We start from the raw sequence: 16,733 nt of genomic DNA, 5'->3' as shown, positions 1-16,733 counted from the left end.
ATGGGCAGGAGATGAGTAAGGAAACCTCAGAAATTAATACAGTGCTTTAAGGCTGGGAACAGAGGCAAACCCTGAATTGGAGGACCCAGTTCCCTGAAGGATGGAGAGGACCAGGTGGAGAGGGCCGCTGTACAGAGGCTCTGACCTTCAGTGTGGGCCTCAGCCAGCCCTTAGGTCTCTCTGGGGATGGAACTGAGGAAGTAAGTTGTCCACCTCACGGGCTCCCCACTGGCCTAACCCACTGGAAGTCACGTGGCGAGGGAGCTGGATGATGTAGTCCATACAGGTCAGCCTTCCAGGGAACAGAGCAGGGGGGAAAAACGTGGCCAGTGTGGGTCTCGAGGATCAGGGAAGACATCCAGAGCCAGAGGGAAATGGAACATTATATACAATGGTTGGTGATCTCAAATGTCATATTGATTCTGCCTCAAAGACACTTACAGTTTATTTGAAATGATCCAAAGTAAGTTTATGAAAACATAACTAGCAACATAAAACTGGTTATTGGTAATAAAAGTCTTATACACTATAACACTTATATTTGAGAAGAGGAAGGGATTGCTTCTACTTTGGAAGATGAAACACTGCATGGAGTGAGGGTAATTGCATTTGAGCTTAAGGAATGAGTAGAGTGTTCATTGTTGGGAAAGAAGAAGTGAACATTCCAGGACTATAAAACATCATGGGCCAAAGTGCAGAGATAAGACATGATTTAGGAACAATTTGGCTAAAGTGATTGGATGATTCTACAATCCTTTTAGACTCATAGACTTGTACTTAAAATAAACCTACTTCCTTCTCAACTTCCACTCAGTGTAGAAATCGCATTGGTAGGTACTAGCTTGCTGCCTTTCTCCCTCCCTCTCTTCCTTTCCCTTTCCCTTCCCCCTTCCTCCTTACCTGTGTGCCTTTTGACAAGCATTTATTGAGCATCTACAGTTTATACACAGTTGTAATAAGGCCCTGTATTGAACAAGACCGTGTTCTTACTCAGGGAGCTCAGTTTCAATTTTATCATTCCAGATGGTTCCAGTGATTCAGCAGGATCCTAATAGTAATAGCTAACATGTATTGAACATTTTTATATACCAGACACTGTCCTTATTTTCAGAGGACTTGGTTTGTCGTATGAGGAATGCATTAAAGATTTAGGAGAAGGGATTATTGAAATGATCTTCCACATTTTGGCCCTACAAAGGTGTGTTGGACTGTTTTAAAAGAAGCATCCATTTGCTGAAATATTAAATTGACTGACAACCTAGTGCATATCAAGTGTGCCTAAGATTTTAAATTTAACTAGTGTAAGAGGAAGCTCTTTTCATTGACAGACCCATACAGATTGAATTTGGGCCCCAAGTGAGTTCCTTCCTCTCCGTGGCAGCATTGCCCCTGCTTCCCCCCTTTCTGGGATTCCAGATCTCAATTCACAGGCAGCCAGGCAGGTGGAAACTTCATGCAGTGACGCGAAGGCAGGGAGCTGCAAGAGGCAGCAGGCCTGGGGAGGGAAGCACCCCCAGGCTCCGCTCCAGGGCAGGCTGAGATCTAAGGAGGGTGGAGCATGGTTTCTTTCCAGCGGAGGGAAGGGAGCTGACTTCCTTCTCTGTACTCAGAGAGATGTTCCTTTAGAGGCTTGCTGCGGTTTCTCTTCACTTCCAGTGTTGACAAGACAGAATTCATTTGGAAAAGGAGAGCTCCATGATTCATAATGAGCTATTTTGTGCTTTTAAAAACAACTCTTTAGAAACTGAATTTTCCTTATAACTCTTAAGTCTTCTCTTTTTAACCTTAGGCTCGTTTAAAGAAATGAAGTTGTGTACAAAAATGGTGATGGCCTATATATTAGGAAAGGCCAGTATATTGCATTTTCCCTGCCCAACATATATGAATTGTAAATTGGTCTCCTATGGAAGTTTTTCCTCAAGAAACCTGGATAGAGTTTTAGTGCTAGTCTTATTAAATTTGTTCATTAAACATAGCTCAGGCACCGTAGTAATATTTAAACTGGAGTAATCATTGGGTTGCAAATGAGATATTATTATTATTATTATTATTTTGTTAGAACAACTCAGCAAAATATAATTCTGGTTTATTGTTGGACAACATTGTTTCACACATACATCAAACAGGCCAAAAAAATAAATAAATAAACAGCAACTTCATAGGCAAAAAAAGAAAAAAAAGAAACCTTTTATCTTTGGCTTTTTTAACCTTCTCATACAAATCAACTACTTATGGTACAGCTAAGTATATACACAAAAAGTGTTATGGGAATGCTCGGAATAAGATTGTTTTGTTGTTGTTGTTTTTGCTTTTTTTACAAGTTTTTTTTTCTCCTTTGAGATTATAATGAACATGGTCACACCACAAGTAAAGTCAGAAGTAGGACAGAGAACGCTCCGAAGGCTGGTTTGGTCATCCGAGATCATTAAAAATGGCTGACCCCCTAACAATATGTACAAAAATATAAAATGTAAATAAAAAATGCAAACAAATTTTCCTTTTTAAAGTACTTTAAGAAAAAAAGCAGGGCCTTGGAAGTTTTGGTTCTTTTTTTCTCCCCTGTTGCAAATTCGCGTTGTGGTTTTGGTTGGGTGGTGGAGAGCGCGTGTGGCGCTGCCCTAAGTGGGCGGGCGGGCAGGCGGGACTCTCTACTCGAAGGTGACCACGTTTAGATTCTGAGACGGGAAGTGGAGGGTGAATAGGTCACGGTGGCCTTAGTTTAACTTTTCCTTTTTTGCTGTCCAGTCCTCCTTATCGGTCTTCTGCTTCTCGGTGTCAACATCGTCATTCTCATCATATTCAGCTGCCCGCTTGTCTGGAGCTGCCTCAGTGTCATCATCTTCATCTCCATCCTCTTCCTCACCATCACCTTCCTCCTCCTCCTCCTCCTCCCCCCTTCCTCCTCTTCTTCATCTACCTCAGTGTCGGCCTCCTGCTCTCCATTTGCCTCGTTAGCATTTCCATGAGCAGGTGCCTATCTTCCATTCTCCGCCTCCTCCACAACTTCCTTCTCTTTTAAGTCCTTGGTGGTGATTTCGGAGCTGGGGTCCACGGCCGCGTCTGACATGATGGGGCCCGCCGGTGATCCAACGCAGCGGATCAAAAAGAAAGCAGGAGTTCGACGACTCTGGCGATCAAGATGCCGGAGTCCGCGGTGGAGGCGGCGGAGGCACGTGGGGAGCCGGACAAGGGAACGATGCAAAGATGGCTTTTCAGAGCAGCCAGTCCAAGTGAGATATTATTAATGTGGTTTTAAAGAATGTGTTTCACACATTAAAGGAGTGTTTTAAATTTGCATTTTTACCACTAAAATCCTGCAATCTAGGTATTTGAGAAGTTACTCTTAAGGTTATATGAGTGTTAACTTTCTCATCTTTCAACTTGCTTGCCAAGATTAATTCCAGATCAAATCCATATGGAGTGAGAGATACTGTTGAGCAGACCCCAGAGGTCCTGCCTGTGACACGGGTGGTCTGAGGGTGAGAGATGGACTGTACTGGGGGTAGGAGGGAGGAGCAGCAGGCAGGGTCCAGTTTCAGAAACTAGCTTTTGGAAGGAGATGGAGGAGTGACAGGGTCCAGAGGAAGGAGAAAATGCAGGATGTGGTCATGGGGATGCTTGGAGACAGGCTTTTGCCCTGTACCAGCAACAGAAAGTGGTTCTTCTAGGGCCTCTCCTGTGGAGCTTGCAATTAGGCAGCCTTTGCAAGCACTGGTACAGCCAGCTTTCTTCCAGACCCCAGAGAAAGGAAGCATGCACAAAAGACCATGGGAGAGAGACTCAGTTTGTGCGGAGGATCTCACGGACATAGACGGGGACTGTCTGTGTCTGTGCTCTTAGCCTCCGACCAAAGCTACCAGGACCTCTCTGCTGGGGTGGACTGTGTTTCTGCTTTAAAACAAGCATGTGGAAGGACAGAGCACTCCTGAGACATTTTTTTTCTTCCAGTTTTATTGAGATATAATTGACGCACAGCACTGTATAAGCTTGAGGTGTACAGCATCTTGATCTGATTTACATACATAGTGAAGTGATTCTCACAGTACATTTAGTGAGCATCCATCATCTCACATAGGTATAAAATTAAAGAAATAGAAAAATTTTTTTTTCTTGTAATGAGAACTCAGGATTTGTTCTCTTAACAACTTTTACATGTAGCATTCAGCAGTGGTAATTATATTTATTATGTTGTACATCCCTAGTACTGATGTATCTTATAACTGGAAGTTTGTACTTTTTGACTGCCTTCATCCAGTTCCCCCTCCCCACTGGACTTTTTTTAGCTGCTTGTCAACAAGAAAGAGAGAGAGGTTTTCTGTGTGTATTCAGTTTGGAGTGTCTGCTTGCACTAGGTCCATGCTAGAGGCAGTCGTAGTTCACTTACTGCATAACCTCTGCTTCTCCACACACCTGTGAGGCCTGAGTTTTTGCTCTTGGTGAAGCAGATTGGGGTTGACAGTAAAAAAAAAAAAAAGGAGGAAAACTCAGTAGCCTTCTTGAGTCAGATTAACAGAGACCAGATATGAGATCCTTTTTGAACCAGAAATTAAGGTAGATATGACTCAGCTTCCTAAAGTCAGATCTGTAATAAGTGAGAAAGTTCCCATAGTGGGGAAGGAGGTAAAGAACTCTTGATTCTAAGCAAAAGCCCCTCAGGCCCAGAATTTGGGCAGTTTAGTGTGTATTCTGTCCTCCCCTTATAGTCATAAAGGGGACTTCTGTGACCACTTGTTCTCTGGCTCATCCCAGACCCCAGTATGTGTTGGACAGTCTCAGAACTGCCTAGGACTGTGGAGTGGGCACCTCCACTCTTCTGGCAGAGTTTGGTGTCCAGCTGCATTCACAAGGGAAAGGACTAGGTGGACCTGGCATCTTTCTTCTCTTGTGAGAGATGCAGACCCTAGAGGAGAGGAAGATTGGAATCTGATGCTGACTGCTTCCTTTCCAAGACAGCCACGGATCCCTCAGCTCCAGAGGGTGTTAGGAGGAACTTCGGCATGTGCAGTCATGTGCAGTTGGGAAACTGGTGTTGGTGCCCAAACACAAGAGCAAAAGAAAGAAGGAAGGTGGGATCTCTCTGGAAAGTCAGAAGAGATTCCCTGGCCACAAGTAAGTGTAACACAGAACTCCTCAGAGAGAAGACAATGTAGCAGATTTGTCAGGACTCTAAAAAGTCTTCTTGGAGTAAGATGTAATGAGATGAAGGCATTTAGTCATTAACATTCCTGGGCCGGGCTGGTTCTCACAAGAAAAACACTGAGGGCTATCATTTGCACTTCCGACCACAACAGAGTAATCCTCCCACCATAAACAGCTATGGAACAGACAGAATAGACGAGGCAGCTGTTTGCAGGTGTTAGACAACAGGCAGAGCAGAGAAGCACAGGACAGGAGCCCTTGTTTGCCCTGGCTCTTGGGTTCAGGGATCCTTCCTGACTGTGGAGAAGTGAGGGGGAGCCTGAGAAAACAGTGGTCTTGCTGAGCTGAGAGGCAGGAATTGGGGTTTGGCGCTGCTGAACTTTGTGGATAGAGGGGCTGGAGAAGAGGAAGTTGCTCAGAGGGGACCCCAAAATCTGTGTGGGTGTTTATCCGAGGTCTGTGGCCCAGGCCTGGGCTATGCACATACACCTCCTGTGAGGTGTAACTGGGGAGAGGAAAGCCCACGATGAGAAACCTGAGTTTGCCTAGTGCCAGTAGATGCTGGAGGGAGTTCCACCGCAGAGGTGGGGAAACCCCACTGAACAACATGGACATTCACTTGAGATCACAGAGAGTCCACATCCTAGGAATAAGAACCATTCCCTCAAGAAAGGGCCATACCCTAAGAACACATGCCAACTCTTTAAAGGAAGACAACATAATTCAGGCTCTTTACAATGTGTCATATATAATTCCCAGTGTACAATATAATAAAACTTGCCAAACACCTGAAGGGCCAGAAAATATGACCCAGAGAAATGGACCCAAGCTGACCCAGAGGTTAGATTTAGCAGATAAGGACTAAAGAAACTATTATAACTATGTTTAAGGACTTAAAGGAAGGGTTGGTCTTAATGATGGAACATGTGGGAATGTCAGCAAAAATAAAAATAGAAGCTATAAACATGATCTACATGGAAACTCTAGAAGTGAAAAACAATATCTGAAACAATATCTTAAGTAAAAAGTTCATTCTGATGAATAGAAAGAAAAAAGATTTTTAAAAAATGAACAGAGCCTAGAGACCTCTGGGACAATATAATCTATCATACACATAATTGGAGTTCCTGAGGGAGAAGAGAGTGAATGGGGCAACACAAAAATATATATATTTGAAGACATAGGGCTAAAAAGTCCCCAGTTTTGGAGACAAACATCATTGTGCATATCTAAGAATATCAGCAAATCCCAAGCAGGGTAAATAAAAAGAGATATATGCTTAGATATATCATCATCAAACTGCTAGAAACTAAAGATAAGGAGAAAGTCATGAAAGTGGCCAGAGGAGGGAGGGGGAAACACATTATACACCAGGGAACGACAGGTAAACTCTACAGATAATAAGCATAAGAAAGCTGGTGTGACTTTGTCTTTTCAGATGAAGTAAACAAAAACTGTCGCAGATCAAGGAGGACATTTCATGATGATAAAAGGACAGTTAAGCATGAAGACATAATCATCCTAAATGTGCATGTATCTAGTAACAGAGTTTCAAAATACCTGAAGCAAAATCTGACAGAACTAAATGAAGAAATAGTAAAATAGGTAAGTCAGAGATTTTAACAGGCCTTCTTAGTAATTGATGGACCAAGCAGAAAAAAAAAAAAAAGAGCACATAAGTTTAAACAACTCTCCTCCACTGGACATAGCTGGCATTTATAGACCCTTTATCTAGCAATTGCAGAACATACATTGTTTTCAAGTACACTTGGAGTGTTTAACATCATAGATTGAATACTGGGTCATAAATAAATCTCAACACAATTAGAAGATTGAAAGCATAGAGACTATATGTTCTCTGACCACAGTGAAATTAAGTTAGAAATCAGGGACTTCCCTGGTGGTCCAGTGGTAAAGAATCTGCCTTACGATGCAGGGGACGTGGGTTTGATCCCTGGTCAGGGAACTAAGATCCCACATGCCGCAGGGCAACTAAGCCTGCACGCCCAAACTACTGAATCCGCGCACCTCAGCTAGAGAGCCCGCGTGCCTCAAGCTACAGAGCCCACACACTCTGGAGCCTGCGCGCCACAACTAGAGAAGAGAAAACCCACATGCCACAACTAGAGAAAAGCCTGTGTGCTGCAACTAGAGAGAAGCCCGTGCACTGCAACAAAAGATCCCTCATGCCTCAACGAAGATCCTGCGTGCTGCAGCTAAGACCCAACATAGCCAAAAATAAATAAAATAAATAAATAATAAATAAATCTTAAAAAAAAAAGAACTCAATAACAAAAGTATTTCTAGGGAAAAAAAACCCCAAATATTTGAAATTAAGTAACACTCTTCTAAATAATCCATAAATCAATGAAGAAATTGAAAAAAATTAGAAAATATTTTGAACTGAATGATGATAAAAATACAACATTAAAATTTGTGGGTTGCAGTTAAAGCAGTTATTAGAGGGAAATGTTTCCATAACTATTAAAGAAGAAAGGTATAAGATAGAGCAAAGTAGTACGTAGAAGAAGGGAGTTACAATATAAAGAGAAAAGCAGAATTTCATAAAGTAGAACATAAATATTAGAGAAAATTACCAAATGAAAGAATTGAAAAGATTAATAAAAATTATCCCTTAGCAAGAGTAATCAAGAAAAAAAGAAGTATCAATAATAGGAATGAAAATAAGGATATTATTACAGACCCTACAAATGTTAAAAAGATACTATGCAAAACTTCATGTCCATAAATTCAATAACCTCTATGAAATGGACAAATAACCAACTTTACAAAACTGTCACAAAAAGAAATGAACAACCTCCGTAGCTCTATATCTAATTAAGAAATAGAATTTATAATAACTATCCACCCCTCTTCCTCAAAAAAAAATCTCCAGGCTCAGATGGTATTATGGGTGAATTCTATCAGACATTTGAGAAAGAATTAATACCAATCTCACGTAAACCCAAAAAACAGAGGGTGAGGGAATGTTTTCCAACTCATGTTATGAGCCCACGATAATTCTGACATTAAAACCTGATCAAGACATTATCAATAAATGAAATTACAACCAGTATCTTCCATAAACATAGACACAAAAATCTTCAACAATATATTAGGGAAATCCAATGATGTATGAAAAGGATAATAAAGCCAAGTGGGGCTCATTCCAGGAATACAAGGTTGTTCAACATTTGAAAATCTATGTAATTAGCCACATTAACAGAAAAAAATGAAAACTTTATTATCTCAGTAAACAGAGAAAACATGTTTGACAAAATTCAGCACTTATTCAAGGTTATAAAAAACTGCTGTCAACAATCTGGAAATGGGACTTGATAAAGGGCATCAATGAGAAAGTTACAGCTAACTTCATACATAATGATGAGAGACAATGATTTCCCCCTAAGATCACAAAAGAGGCAAGAATGCTTATTTTCACCACGTCTATTTGATACTGTGCTATGAAGGTCCTTACTGGAACAATAAGGCAAGAAAGATAAATAAAAAAAGATTGGACAGGATGAGGTAAAAAGTCTTATTCATAGATGTTTATGTAGAAGACCCTAAGAAATCTATAAAAGTTTACTAGTAAGTGATTTTAGCAAAATATTAGGATATAAGGTAAATATACAAAAAGCAATTGTTTTTCTACATATTTGCAGCAAAGAGTAGTAAATGAAATTTTTAAAAATATAATTTTTAAATCATATCAAAAAGAAGATACTTAGGAATAAATTTAATAAAAGATGTGTAGGACCTGTACAGTGAAAATTACAAAACTTTGTTGAGAGAAAACAAAGATGATGTAAATCAATAGAAAGACATATAATGTTCATAGACTGGTATACTTAATACTTTTAAGATAAAACTTCTTCTCAAATTGATCTATAGCTTTATCTTAGTCCCAATAAACATTCCAACAGACTTATTTGATAATAGTTGCAAGTTGATTGTAAAATCTGTATTGTAATACAAAGGATCTGGAATAGCCAAACATTTTTCAAAAAAAAGTTGAGAGACTTACCCTAACTGATTCAAGAGTTTGTATAAAGTAATTAAGAGAGTGCTGTACTGGCATAAAGACAGACAAATTGGTGGAACAGAATTGGAGTCCAAGAAGAGATCTTCACTGTTGATTTTTGACAAAGATAACAGGGCAATTCAATGGTGAAAAGAAAGTCTTTTCAATAAATAATTGTGAAGTGATTGGATATCTGTATAGGCAAAACGTTGACCATATTCTCATACCATACACAAAATTAATTTGAAGTTGCTTGTAGACTGAAATGTAAAAGCTAAAACTTTCAAAATTCTAGAAGAAAACACAGGATAATGTCTTTGCACTCTTGAGTAGGAAGAGATGTCTCAGAGAGGACAAGAAAAGCCCAAACCATAAAGAAAAAAACCAAACTGGTAAAATTTAACTTCATAAAAATTAAAAAGTTCTGCTCATCAAAAGATACCATTAAGGGGGCTTCCCTGGTGGCGTGGTGGTTGAGACTCTGCCTGCTAATGCAGGGGACACGGGTTCGAGCCCTGGTCTGGGAGGATCCCACATGCCGTGGAGCAACTGGGCCCGTGAACCACAACTGCTGAGCCTGCGCGTCTGGAGCCTGTGCTCCGCAACAAGAGAGGCCGCGATAGTGAGAGGCCCGCGCACCGCGATGAAGAGTGGCCTCCACTTGCCGCAGCTAGAGAAAGCCCTAGCACAGAAACGAAGACCTAACATAGCAATCAATCAATCAATCAATAAATCTTAAAAAAAAAAAAAAGATACCATTAAGAAAATGAAAAAGTAAGCTACATATTGGGAGAATATATTTGCCAAATTGCTATAATCAATAATAAAATATCAAAGTCCATAAAATGGGCAAAATACCTAAATAGACACTTCACAAAAAAAGATGTATTTATATTCAATAAATTCATGGGAAAATGTTCAATGGCATTGATCATCAAGGAAATGAAGATTTTACAAACACTAGAATGGATAAAATTAAAAAGACTTCATCAATGTTGACAAGGATGTGGGGCAGCTGGTACTCTCACGTGTTGCTGGGAAAATACTTTGGGGGAAAGTGTTTGGTAGTTTCTTATGAAGTTAAATATACACTTATCCATGACCCCGCAATTCCATGCCTAGATTTTTACCCAAGAAAAGTGGGTAAAAAGCCACGTACAAGAATGTTCATAGCAGCTTCTTTCACAGTAGCCCCAAACTGGAAACAACACACGTGTTTATGGGGAATGAATTGTGCTATGTGGATTTAATATAACACTATCCAGCAGTATAAAAGAATGATCTGTTGAAACATGAAACACTCCGGATGAATTTCAAAACCCTTATGTTGAGTCAAACTAGACACAAAATAGCACATATATTATTGATATTTTATTTATGTGAAGTCAATGAGCTAATAAAATTAGTCTGTGGCAATAGAAATTAGAATGGTTGTTGCTTATGGGGTGGAGAGTAACTGGGTGGAGGAGTGAGGAAAATTTCTGGGGTGACTTAAATATTCTGTATTTTGAATCATGTGTTGGTTATGCAGACACACACACACGTGTATATATATATATATATATATATATATATACTCTAAATATATATATGTAAACCATGAAATACTATGTATACTAATATATATGCAGTATGTACATATATATTAGCCAAAACTCATCTAACTATACCTTAAGACTGACACATATCACTGAATATAACTTTTACTGTAATTTAAAAAAATGAAGGATAAAAGCTTAAGGTAAGGGTATGGACGCCATTTCATTTTCTGAAGCTGGATGTAGTCGGCAGCTCACAAGTTGGGAGCAAGTTGGGGTCTGGGCAGAGAATGACGGTGGCTGCAGGTAGAGGAAGACGTGAATGAGACCACAACAGAGCTGGGAGAGAGGGAGGGATATCGTAGCTATCCTGAGTATAAAACTTGGGGGAAGGCAAAGCTGTCCAAGAAGGATGTTTAGGGAATTCTGTCTGTTGGAAGCAGTGTGAAGACTCTGGTCATCCCTTTAAGAAAACCTGAAGAGCTCTGTTATTCTTCTTGGCTTTTGGAATAGATTGGCGTTCTTTTGAAAGTGTGACCATACTGAAACTAAGGGTTTCAGGTGGCATGCCCAAGCGATTTCAACTCTCTTGTATAACTACCATAGAACACAACACCCCCATGGCATGGAGTGTGGGTACTGAGGAGTGTAGTGTAAATCTCTGATTTCCTGGGTAAAAAGGGCCTTTGAAGGAGGTTCTGCAGTGAGCCTTCTGTCATCAAATGGTAAGGGATAGTCCTGAGAGCCTAGTCACTTTAAAGGGAAATTTTACCTGTGCTTTATAAATGAAAATCCTGGTGATTTCTTCTTGGTTGCTTGTACAGGCTGAAGCACCCTGTGCTGTGGATTTATAGTCTCTTGCAGCTTGTTCACAGCAGTTTGGAATTCCCTCTCTGTTCCTTTGTTTCCAGGGGGACCCCTAGGTTCCCCTGACTGTTGTGAAACAACTCAGAGCTTCAAAAACCTCAGGAGAACATTCTGGGCACAGCTGGAATTTAGTCTGTTTACTGCTCAGCCACTAAAGACCTATATTAGTTATGGATTCAACTTTGGTATATGAATCCCTTTGCCTCCAACCCCCTCTGTTGGCCTTGAATTTGCATCTTACACTCAACCCGTTTCCCCATCTAGTGTGATTTTTTTTTATTTTCTTGGAAAATAAAGAACTCCAAATGAAAACAAAATGTTCATTTATGAGTAAGCACTCCACAAGACAGTTATTATTGTTCCCAGTTCTCATTTTCCTGCCCGCCTTCCTGTCCTTAGCCATCACAACACTGTGACTCAGTGGTTCTCAACCTCACTCCCCAATACATCATTGTACAGCCATGAGACATGTCTCAAATGATGGGCTTTCCCCCCTAAATGCAGAGTGCTTAAAAAATATATTTCCATAAAATATTTCTAACTATTTACAGATTTGTTTACTAGTTTTTCATGTTTCTTGGCAGATTTTAATGTTAAAATCTTGCATGCCATCTGCTTTGAGGGAAGGATTAAGAGCAAGGGGAAGGGTGGGAAGGTAGAAGCTGAATTATTCTTAACAGCTCTGGGAATGATACCATATTTTAAAATCAATCCAGAATGGAAATTGCTTTCAGGCATGACAATCCATCATTTACAGCTCAGTTTCTGTTTCCAGTTCTCCCAGAACACAGATATCATGAAATCTTTCATGAAACTCCAGATCTCCTCTTAAGATGATGATTTGGAGGCATGGAAAAAAAGCCACAAACACTGAGGGCTTTTGCTGATAAAGGGTAAAATAAGTCTGTTTCCTATTTCCCCTCAACTAGTGAGAAGGAGGTTGGAGTGGGAGTGAGGTCCTAAGAATTTGATCAGGTTAAAGGAAAAAGTCTTTCTAAAGCCTCTGCTAATGTGCTGCTCTGAGGTGTGCACACCTATAATGAAAGACCTCTGTTAAGTAGAATACCTTAGTAAGTTGAGTTTTTGAGTATGCAAAGCTAGACTTAGGCCGTAGCTTTGAGTAGGAATGGAGAATTGAATGTCTTCATCTAGTAAATTTACAGGCATACGTTTATTGCTTTTTGCAGATATTGCATTTTTTATGAATTAAAGGTTTGTGGCAGCCCTGTGTCAAGCAAGTCTATCAATGCCTTTTTTCACAGCATTTGCTTATTTTGTGTCTCCGTGTCACATTTTGGTAATTCTCACAATATTTCAGACCTTTTCATTATTATTATATTTCATTACAGTGATCATTATCCACTGATAATCTTTGTTGTTATTATTGCAAAAAGATTATGACTCAGTGAAGGCTCAGATGATGGTTAGCAGTTTTTAGCAATAAAGTATTTTTAAATTAAGGTATGTACATTTTATATGCCTAATGCTATTGCACACTTAAAGACTATAGTATATTGTAAACATAACTTTTATATGCACTGGGAAACCAAAAAATTTGTGTGACTCACTTTATTGTGATATTCAGTTTATTGCCATGATCTGGAATTGAACCCCAGTATCTCTGAGGTTCTGAAACGTGCCTGTATATGACTTTAGTGATTGGGGCTGGCAGTCAGTTTGAGGGGAAGGGTCCTACTTGGGAGCTTACTGGAATGAGAATGACTAAGAGTGACATTATCCTGGGGATAGCCTGATAAGGATAGACGTCGAGTAACATTTATTTTCCACAGAAATAGACTCACAGGCATAGAAAACAAACTTATGGTTACCAAAGGGGATAGTGAGGTGGGGTAGGGAGAGGGCAGAGAGATAAATTAGGAGTTTGAGATTAACATATACACACTACTATATATAAAATAGATAAACAACAAGGACCTACTCTATAGCACAGGGAACTATATTCAATATCTTGTAATAACCTATAATGGAAAAGAATCTGAAAAAGAATATATATATATATATGTATAACTGAATCACTTTGTTGTACACTTGAAACTAACACAACATTGTAAATTAACTAAACCTGAATAAAAAATAATAACATTTATTTTCCAAAAATTATTCAAGAACTTTGGAAGTTATCCTATATCATAAGCACATTATCTGAGACATGCCTCATTGCTGAGCCCTGCAATGATGTATTTCAGCGTAGTTGTTGAGAACTACCTCAGTGTGACATTGGAAGGACTGGAGTTGTGATGGGTAAGAACAGGAAGGTGGGCAGGAAAATGAGAACTGGGAATAATAATTTTTATTGAGTGCTTATTACGTGTCAGGCATTGGGCACTTTCTGTACATTATTTCATTGAATCTTCACCCTGGGAAGTGGCTGTTATTCCCACTTAACACAATCAGTAAATGATGAATCCAAGATTCAAAATCCTATTTAGTGCCCCTATTCTTACAGGGCATGGAGAAAATGTACCATATGTAATTCCTTATTTAAATGAAATTAAAATCAAATCAATAAATATCCATTGATCACAGTATAAATCTTTGTAAGGACATAGATTTTGAATTATTCAGCCTTAAAACAGGAGATCCTGCCATTCATGACAACATGGATAAACCTGGAGGATGTTATTCTAAGTGAAATTAGCCAAACATGGAAAGAAAAATACTGCATGACCTCGCTTGTATGTAGAATCTAAAAAAGTTGAATACAAAATGTAAAACAGTGGGTTATCAGGAGCAGGGAAGTAGGGGAAATGGGGAGATATTGGTCAAAGGGTAGAAAGTTTCAGTTATGTAGGATGAATAAGTTCTAGAGATCTAATGTACAACGTGATGACCATAGTTCATAATACTGAATTGTATAGTGAACATTTTCTAAGAGAGTAGATATTTGGTGCTCTCACCACACACACACACACACACACACACACACACAGGTAACAAATAAGGAGATGGGTATGTTAATTACTTAACTATGTTAATCATTTCACTAGATGTATGTATATCAAAACATCATGTTGCACACCTGAAATAGATACAATTTTAATTCAAAAAATTAAATTTTATAAAAGGATAGAAGGTAAACATATATCAGATGGGACTTCTCTTCCCAAAGCAAAAACAAAACCCAAAGCATCTCTACTTCTACACCCATCCTCACCTCCTTTTCGGGCTTGGTCCTTGGTCTACTCAGAAACACTTTAAAAAAGAATATCTCCAGTCTCTCCCCTTGTATCCCTTCTACATAGTTCTACTTTATCCAGCTGAAAGATGAGCACATATTCTGAGATAATGTGCCAGGTTTTCATTCTTCATTTTCTTGTGAATGAGAGAAGGGAAAATGCCTCCCAGCCTGCTCCCCCATCTCCTCATTTTGAGATGCTGTTGCTGTGAAAGCAGGACTACAGAATTCATTGGCAGAGGTGAAATCCAAGTCTCAGGAAATGCAGTTTTTAAAAGGAAACCTCTTGTAAGAAGTAAACGCTTTGTCTGTCCTTGAGAGTGTTAATTGTGAAGTGGGTAGAACTCAGACTGTATGGCCCAGTCGGGCTTAAAGAGCAGGGTAAAGCCTGGCAGCCAAGAAGGGACAGTTGTCTAGAAAAGCAGAAGACACAGCATCATGGGATTAAAGGGTGTCACAGTTTTGTGAAAAAGCAAGTCGTATTTGGTAAGGAGCCTAAGAAATGTAAGTGAACTTCTTACATGATATGTGATGCAATATTTTATTTAAGTAGAGCTCATGTCCTAAGTTGGGCCATTTTCAGGAGTACAAATGAGCTTTCTTCTTGAATGTAGACTAGGTTTCCTAGACTTAGACAGCCCTGATTTCAAATTTTTGGCTTAATTTATGAAAGAGGTTGAGAACAGAAATAGAGAAGATACCCAGTTATTAAGTCCTAACCCAAATTATATGTGTGGTGAAATAGGATTTGACAAATAAGTAAGATACTTTTGCGTAATAAATGTTCAGTCAGATAACTATTTATGTCCCCTCCCTATTCCAACTTTTAGGGACTCTCCATTGTCATTAGAATAAAGGACACATTTGATTGCATGTCCTGCTTCATAGTGCAATGTCCTTGTCTACTCTTGGCTTATACAATCTGCCTCTGAGCCTCCTCCATCCACGATGACCTGGGTTAGACAGTCACGTCTCTTATTTTTTTGCTCAGACTATTAATTTCACCAAGGACACCTTCCTCTTTTCTTAGGCTCCCCAGTTCCTTCCAATTCCTTGAGATCCTGTTTAAAGGAGTGATGGCAGGAAGGTTTAAGACATACAAATAAATCAAATAAGGAATGGTCAGTATTATAAGAATGAAATTCTGTGGGAATTCAGGGGAAGGAAAGATTACTTCAGCTCAGTACATCAGGGAAGAGGTAACAAGTCATTGAAATTGTTGGAAGACAGAAAAGCAGGGAGAGACACACATTCGCACACATGTGCACACACTCAGGCATCAACCGGGGATGGGATATGGGCCAGGCAGTCATGGTCTTCTCAGATCTGGACTCAGAATGCCAATTGTTAACCCCCAGCACAGACTGGCTTCAGCTGTCACCTCTAGACTGCCCTGTGTGACTGTGACTGTGCCTGTGTGTGCACCTGCAGGGGAGCTGCATGGAGTGGCTGTGCTGCCCAGGGACAGGTGAGGACAGCAATTCTTGGTGGGTGTAGCAATTGCATTTGGGCCTTTGCATTCAAATAAATGAATGAATTCTGAGTAGGATTTGATCATACTGAAGTGAAGGGAGGGAAGGAATTCCAAGCAGAGAGAGCACCGTGAAACACCATGTGTGAAATGGGGGACTGTGTATTTTGACAGGAACACAGACACTGAGAGTGAAACAAGAGAAAATAATTTGTAAAAGCGAGTTAGGGACACTGGAAACTTTGAATGCAACTGTTGGCACTGGGAATTCATTCCCTTCCTGAGTTCAGAGCCAATTAAGAGATCTCAGGAGTCAGTAGTGATGGGATCATAATCTCATCACTATTACCTTTAAAGCTGATTAGAGAATGTTCTTTTAGACCAGTGGCCAGCTGGGTTTGTTAATTAGAATTACCAAACAGGCATGGGAATCACTGGGTAATTCAAGGCCTCTTTTGCAGGAGAAGGCCTCTTACTATGTGGCAGAGAGCAGGGGCT

The 16,733-nt window shown here is 39.7% G+C and overlaps 1 protein-coding gene and 1 pseudogene across 1 annotated transcript in view; one reads left to right on the top strand and one right to left on the bottom strand.

Moving 5' to 3' along the window:
* Positions 1 to 16,733, top strand: part of DCHS2 (dachsous cadherin-related 2) — a 314,696-nt gene that overhangs the window by 102,830 nt on the left and 195,133 nt on the right. The window lies entirely within an intron of this gene.
* Positions 2,294 to 3,106, bottom strand: LOC118895217 (annotated as a pseudogene).

This window comes from Balaenoptera musculus, chromosome 5 (assembly GCF_009873245.2).
Source record: "Balaenoptera musculus isolate JJ_BM4_2016_0621 chromosome 5, mBalMus1.pri.v3, whole genome shotgun sequence".
NCBI classification, from domain to species: domain Eukaryota; kingdom Metazoa; phylum Chordata; class Mammalia; order Artiodactyla; family Balaenopteridae; genus Balaenoptera; species Balaenoptera musculus.
The sequence above is the reverse complement of the archived record's forward strand: the minus strand, read 5'-3'. Positions and strand labels throughout refer to the sequence as shown.